We start from the raw sequence: 8,056 nt of genomic DNA, 5'->3' as shown, positions 1-8,056 counted from the left end.
ATTATTTTTTTATTATTTTTCACCTTTTAACTAAGAAATATTTTTTTCTTTTTTCATCACCTGATTTTAACCTTTTACTTACTACATTTTTATTTTTAACCAGTATTATCACTGCTACCATTTTACCATTTTTTTAAAGTGTCATTTTATTTTCTCTTTATTTTATTTTTGGACTAGTGTTCTCCATTCTATTTTCATCATTACTTTAGCATCATTTTCCTCTACCTCAATTTTGCCTCTGTGCTAAAACCCTCTTCTCCACTTTTCCCCTTTTGTTGTCCTGTTTCTCTGACCCTATCCCTGCTTTAGATTTTCCCTATTCTTTTTACCCCCTGTCAAAATTTCACCCTACTTATATATCCTATTTCCAATCAACTGCTCTAAATCCGTATACACTTCTCCCTTGTCTTTCTTCACTATCCAAATTGGTTTCTTCTTCTTCTTTTCTCTCTCTATTGTTTTGTTGTTGTTTGCTTGATTGTTGAGTATATTGGGGGTTTTTTTAGGATTGTTTGTGAGGTTGTTCTGCTTTTCCTTTTTATTTTTCTGTTCCCCACCCCACCCCCGGTAATTTTTGTACTTCTGTTTTCCCTTGCAACACTTGATATTATTGGTTGTTTGTAGTTTATATTAATCTCCAGGGATCCATTGCTGGAATTTGTTGGGATTAGTGGCGGTTCTATCAGAGTTTTCTCCTCATATAAATAGTCTCTTCCCCTCTTCTACTTCAATCTCTTTTCTCTCTTACTTTTTCCCCCTCCCTTTTTCCAATTTCACTTTTGCACTCTTCTTTTATGTTTTCTCTTCTATAATTTTCTTTTCTTCCTCCTATCCCCTAACTCTCTTAGCTCAGGTGGCCACCTTTGAGGTTATTAATACCATAAATAATTCTCACAGCCAATTGGCCTGGAGGTCAATTCCTCACAGTGATAACTAAAACAATCAAGGCTTAATTACAACAAGACTGTGCACAAAGCTCACAAGGGGGTGCACCAAGAGTGTCTACCTCAGGTAATTGGGACACTGAGCACAGAAAGGAACTCTATCGACACAGTGAAGCATAAAAAATGCCGAGACAAAGAAACAGGACAAAAACGACAGAATTGGAGGAACGCAAACTGCTGGATATAGAGTTCAAAACAACACTTTTAAGGTCTTTAAAGAACTGTCTAGAAGCCGCCGATAAACTTAATAAAGCCATCAAAAAGACTAGTGAGACCGCTGATAAATGTAGTGAGATCCTCAAGAAATCTAATGAGACCCTCAATGTTGTGATAAAGGACCAACTAGAAATTAAGGATACACTGACTGAAATAAAGAACATTATACAGACTCCCAACAACAGACCAGAGGATCGCAAGAATCAAGTCAAAGATTTGAAATACGAAGAAACAAAAAACATCCAACTGGAAAAGCAAAATGAAAAAAGAATCCAAAAATACGAAGATAGTGTAAGGAGCCTCTGGGACAGCTTCAAGCGTACCAACATCAGAATTATAGGGGTGCCAGAAGATGAGAGAGAGCAAGATATTGAAAACCTATTTGAAGAAATAATGACAGAAAACTTCCCTTACCTGGTGAAAGACATAGACTTATAAGTCCAGGAAGCACAGAGAACCCTAAACAAAAGGAATCCAAAGAGGACCACACCAAGACACATCATAATTAAAATGCCAAGAGCAAAAGACAAAGAGAGAATCTTAAAAGCAGCAAGAGAAAGAAACTCAGTTACCTACAAGGGAATACCCATACGACTGTCAGCTGATTTCTCAATAGAAATTTGCAGGCCAGAAGGGAGTGGCAAGAAATATTCAAAGTGATGAATACCAAGAACCTACCACCAAGACTACTTTATCCAGCAAAACTATCATTCAGAAGTGAAGGCCAGGGTTTTATATGTATAATATCATGACGTTTGCATTCCTCTTTTCCAATTTGGATGCCTTTTATTTTTTCTTCTTGCCGAATTGCAATGGCTAAGACTTCCAGTACTATGTTGAACAGGAGTGGAGAGAGTAGGCATCTCTGTCTTGTTCCTGTTCTTAGGGGAAATGCTGTTAGTTTTTGTCCATTGAGTATGATGTTGCTGTGGGCCTGTCATATATGGCTTTTATTATGTTGAGGTATGATCCTTCTACTCCCACCTTGCTGAGAGTTTTTAACAAAAATGGGTGTTGAATTTTGTCAAATGCTTTTTCTGCATCAATTGATATGACCATGTGGTTTTTTTCTTTCAATTTATTTATGTGATGTATCACGTTTATTGATTTGCGGATATTGTACCATCCTTGCATCCCTGGGATAAATCCTACTCGGTCATGGTGTATGATCTTTCTGATGTACTGCTGGATCCGATTTTCTAAGATATTGTTGAGGATTTTGGCATCTATGTTCATGAGGTATATTGGCCTGTAATTCTCTTTCATTGTGTTTTCTTTACCTGGTTTTGGTATTAGGGTGATGCTGGCTTCATAGAATGAGCTTGGAAGTGTTCCTTCCTCTTGAATTTTTTGTGGTAGTCTGAGGAGGATAGGTTTTAGTTCTTCCTTGAATGTTTGGTAAAACTCCCCTGTGAAGCCGTCTGGTCCTGGACTTTTGTTTGATGGAAGTTTTTTGATGACTGCTTCAATTTCTTCCATAGTTATTGGCCTGTTGAGATTTTTAGATTCTTCCTGATTAAGTTTTGGAATGTTGTATTTTTCTAGGAATTTGTCCATTTCCTCCATGTTTTCTAGTTTGTTGGAGTAGAGTTGGTGATAGTATTTTTTAACAATCATTTGTATTTCTGTGGGGTCTGTTGTTATTTCGCCCCTATCATTTCTGATTTTGTTTATTTGGGTCCTCTATCTTTGCTTCTTGGTGAGTCTGGCTAGAGGTTTGTCAATTTTGTTTATCCTTTCAAAGAACCAGCTCTTGGTTTCATTGATTTTCTGTATTGTTTTTTTGGTCTCTATGTCCTTTCTTTCTGCTCTAATCTTCATTATCTCCTTCCTTCTGCTCACTCTGGGGTTTTCTTGTTCCTCTCTTTCTAATTCTTTGAGTTGTAGAGTTAGGTGATTTACTACCATTTTTTCTTGTTTTTTTGAGATAGGCCTGTAGAGCTATAAACTTCCCTATCAGGACTGCTTTCATTGTGTCCCATAGGTTTTGGATTGTTGTGTTTTCATTGTCATTAGTTTCCAGGATGTTTTGAATTTCTTCTTTGATTTCATTGGTAACCTAATCAATATTTGATAGCATGCTATTCAGCTTCCAGGTGTTTGAGTAATTTGGGTTGTTTTTATTGTAGTTTATTTCTAATATTATGACATTTTTTTCTGAGAAGATGCGTGGTATGATTTCAATCTTCTTGAATTTGGGGATACTTTTCTTGTGACCCAATATATGGTCTATTTTTGAATATGTGTTATGAGCACTTGAGTAGAATGTATATTCCGTGGCATTGGGGTGAAGTGTTCTGAAGATGTCTATTAAGTCCATCTGATCTAGTGAGTCATTTAGGATTGCTGTATCTTTGCTGATTGTTTGTCTAGAGGATTTATCCAGTGATGTCAGTGGTGTATTAAAGTCCCCTACTATGATTGTATTGTTGTCGATCTCTCCTTTGATATCTTCCAGGAGTTTTTTTTATGAATTTGGGTGCTCCTGCATTGGGTGCATATATGTTTATCAGGGTTATATCCTCTTGTTGTATTGATCCCTTTAGTATTATGAACTGGCCTTCGTTATCTCTTGTTATGGCCTCCACTCTGAGGTCTATTTCGTCAGATATAAGTATTGCTACCCCAGCTTTTATTTCATTTCCATTTGCCTGAAAGATATTTTTCCATCCCTTCACTTTCAGTCCGTGTGAGTCCCTTCTAATGAGGTGGGTCTCTTGTAGACAGCGAATGTACGGGTCATGCTTTTTTATCCATTCAGCCACTCTATATCTTTTGATTGTACCATTTAGTCCATTTACGTTTAAAGTTATTATTGAAAGGTACTTCTTTGTAGCCATTTCTATTTTTTTTGTGTGGCTGTTTTCTTTCTGGGCTTTTTAGTTCTTCTTTTCACACCAGTCCCTTTAGCATTTCTTGCATTGCTTGCTTGGTGGTGATTAACTCCCTTAGCCTTTTTTTTTTTTGTCTATGAAGCTTCTTATTTCCCTTTCAATTTTGAATGATAGCCTTGCTGGATAGAGTATTCTTTGATTCAGTCCTTTGCTTTGTATCATTTTGTAAATTTCCGTCCATTCTTTTCTGGCCTGATGTGTTTCTGTTGAGAAATCATTTGATAATCTAATGGGAGATCCCTTGTATGTAACTTTCCGTCTCTCTCTCGCAGCCATTAACATTCTCTCTTTGTCCTGAACATTTGCCATGGTAATTATGATGTGTCTTGGTGTGGGTCTTTTCGGGTTCACCATGTCTGGGACTCTCTGGGCTTGTGTGAATTTTTTGTTCCCCACCTCAGGGAAGTTTTCTGATATTATTTCTTTGAGTAGGTTTTCTAATCTGTGTTCATCTTTCTGTTGTTCTGGCACTCCTATTATTCGTATGTTGTTTCGTTTCATGTTGTCCCAAAGCTCCCTTAGGCTCTCTTCCTGTCTTTTAATTTTTTTCTCCAATTGCAGTACATTTTGGGTGTGTTTTGCTTCCTTGTCTTCTAATTCACTAATTCGGTCCTCTGCTTCTCCTGCTCTACTGTTGATACTTTCAATGGTTTTTTTTATTGCAGCTATATCACTCTTCATTTCTTCTTGGGTCTTACTTAAGTTGTTGATTTTTTCATCTGTTTCATCTAGCTTCTTGCATAGGTTGTTGACTTTTTCCTCCGTCTGGTTTATGCACTCTAGGGCCCTTATTCTGAATTCTTTTCTGTCAGGTTGCATGCCTCTGTATCATTTAGCTGCTTTTCTGGCGAGTCCTCTTTTTCTTTCCTTTGGGGGTTTCTTTGTCTACCCATGTTTGATCTCACTGACATATCTAGACGTTGAGGCATTCAGTGGCTGCTCCCTGGGTGGCAGTGACTCCTTGGGCTGTGGTTGCTCCACGGGCGGTTGCGGTAGCAGCTGCTCCTCAGTTGTTAGCAGCTCCTCTGGTGGGTGCTCTTCACAGCTGTGTTGGCTCTTCTGGCTGGTGGAGGGAGGTTTCACTTACAGCTGCTGTTCCTCAGACAGAGGGTGTGGTGCTCAGGAGGCTGCTGTTGCTTGGATCTGCTGCGTTGATTTAAAGGTATAAAATACAACACAACAAGGCATCACGTACCAGGCACTAAACACAAATATATTCACGATATTAATAACCCCAAATAAAGGTGACCACCTGAATTAAGAGAATTAGGGGATACGGAAGAAAGAAGAGAAAAAGATAAAAAAGAAAAAAGAAAAGAAAAGTAGGGATCAAAAAAAAAAGGGAGTGCAAAAATGAAATTGGGAAAAAGGAGGGGGGAAAATAAAAGAGAGAAAAGAAAAGAAAAAAAAAGAGCGAAAAGAGAGAATGAAGTGGAAGAGGGGAAGAGACTATTAATATGAGGAGAAAACTCCTATAGAACCGCCACTAATCCCAACAAATTCCAGCAACAGCTCCCTGGAGATGAATGCAAACTAGAAACAACCAATAATATCAAGAGAGGCAAGGGAAAACAGAAGCACAAAAATAACCGGGGGAATGGGTGGAGGGAGGGGAAAAACCAGCACAAAAAAAGAAAAAGCAAAACAGCCTCACAACAAGTCCTAAAACACACACACACAGACACACACAGACACACACAAAAAAACAAGCAACAACAACAAAAAAACAATATACTCAACAATCAAGCAAACAGCAACAAAACAATAGAAAGATAAAAGAAGAAAAAAATAAAAAAAAGTTTGGATAGTGACGAAAGATAAGGGGTATCTGTATAAAGATTTAGAGCAGTGGATTGGAAATAGGATATATAAGTAGGGTGAAATTTTGACAGGAGGTAAAGAGAAGGAATAGAGAAAATCTAGAGCAGGAACAGGATAAGAGAAACAGGACAACAAAAGGGGGAAAGTGAGGGAGAGGGTTTTAGCATAGAGGTAAAATTGAGGTAGGGAAAATTGTTGCTAAAGGAACGATGAAAATAGAATGGGGAACACTAATCCCAAAATAAAATGAAGAGAAAATAAAATGGCAGTTTAAAAAATGGTAAAATGGTAGCAGTAATAATACTGGTTAAAAATAAGAATGTAGTAATTAAAAGGGTAAAATCAGGTAATGGAAAAAGAAGAAAAAAAGGAATTGGTTTCTTAGTTAAAAGGTGAAAAAAAAATTGCAGTAGTGAAGTTTCTTCGGTTCTTCTACTCGTCAGTCTTGCTTGCCTTAGTCCTGCCAGGTATTCAGGAGAGTGTTGAATTTCCCTGCGATACCCTGTTCCCCTGTGTTGTAAACCACAGTCCTTATTTTAAAGCAGGCCATATTTGTTTCCCAGACTGCCTTATTTTGTGTTTAGCAAAGAATCAGTTTGTGGCTCAGCCTCTGGTGGCAGTGTTCTGGGGTTGGCCTTTGAGGCTATATGGCTTCTCTATCGCTGGGATTGAAAATCCCTCTATAGGCCAGATCCTGTTAATTCCCAGGGACTGATCAGATTATTTTAATCCTTGATCTTGTTCAGGGTGGAATCTGGGTGTGGCTGTGCTCCTTGACTGGGGGCTAGGTAGGGGAGTCCCACCCTCCGGAGAGTATGGCTTCCCTGATCCTGGCCCCAGGGGTGTCTCAGCACCCAATTCGCTGCCACCTCTCCCGGCCCCCCCTCTCTCCTCAGTCTCTCCCCAGATTCCACTCGTCCGCACCTTCTCCCTCTCTTCAGCACAGGTGAGTGTCTGTATCCGAGATGTCTTATGAACAGGATTCAGTGAAAATAAATAAGCAAACGCCGGCCGCGGAAACGGGGAAGGCTGATTTTCTTACAAGCTCTTCTACTACCAGCACTGCATGCTCTGGTCAGCTCTTCAGGCTGCCCCCTTTAGGCTCAGTCCTCTGTGATCACAGAACCCAGCTCTCAAATCCCCTGGCGATGCCAGGAATCCCACGGATCTCCTTTCCCCAGTTAGGGGCTGTGCCTGTCCTAAGGGACCAGGCTGTCTGCCGTGCGGTCTGCCTCTATCCCTCTGGGCTCAGAGGTCTGGCAAACTTTCCTGCCAAGATCCCTGGTTTTTTACCTTTCCAGGGGAGCTCTGCCCTTCCCGGCTGCAGACCGTCTCACCAGCTCGCGATTGTCATTTTCAATCGGGAGGGAGTCTCAGGCTCTGAGCTCCAGTTCCGGGCAAGTCTCTAGGGATCCAGGTTTGTTAAGAGTATGGGGCCCAGGGCTGTGTCAGAAAATTTTCCCTGGTTCTCCTGGGTCCACCTCTGCCTGCCTTTGCCTGCTAGCCAGCTGTCAATCTTAATCACTCAAAAGTATGTTTCTAAAATGGCTTTAGGCAGGGAGTTGTTGTTCAAATTTCAGGGAATGTGGTGAGTGTGCGTCCCTGTCCCAGAGCTATTCCTCTGCAAGTGGCCTACAATATTCATCTGCCATTATCTGGTCAGAGATCCTTATGTGCAATCCATTTTGATTGGTTGGAAACCTGGAGTTTCTATCCGCTCTCCCATTCAGGAAAGAACCAGTTCCCAGTATAGTGGGGTGGAATGTCCCTACCCCAATCTAGTCACTGACACTCCTGAGACTGTTCAAACACATAGACCTGGCCTCTGCTTTTGTTTCCTCTGACAAGTTCAAAATGTGCAGTGTGGCACGCAAAGCTCCAGAGGGTGGGCTGTATCACCTAGAGAAGTTTTTATTTTCTTTACCTGCCTTGTGGCTACTGGGAGCAGCTAGCTCCTCTCAGGAAAAATGGCTGTTTTGGTTTGGGTGTGTATGAACCACCAAATGCAAGACTCCTGGCTACTGCTTTTCCACATTTCTCCACAGTGCTTTCCATCCCAGCCTCTCCTTAAGCACCTCAAGTCCAAGATTTTCTGACCCAAAGCCTCCTGTGCTCTGGGTTTAGAATAAATAACAAGCAAACAAACAAAAAGCAAAATGAAACTGTGGCTTTCTCTCCTAC

This window comes from Myotis daubentonii, chromosome X, assembly GCF_963259705.1.
Source record: "Myotis daubentonii chromosome X, mMyoDau2.1, whole genome shotgun sequence".
Classification (NCBI taxonomy): Eukaryota; Metazoa; Chordata; class Mammalia; order Chiroptera; family Vespertilionidae; genus Myotis; species Myotis daubentonii.
This window is presented reverse-complemented; position numbering follows the sequence as displayed.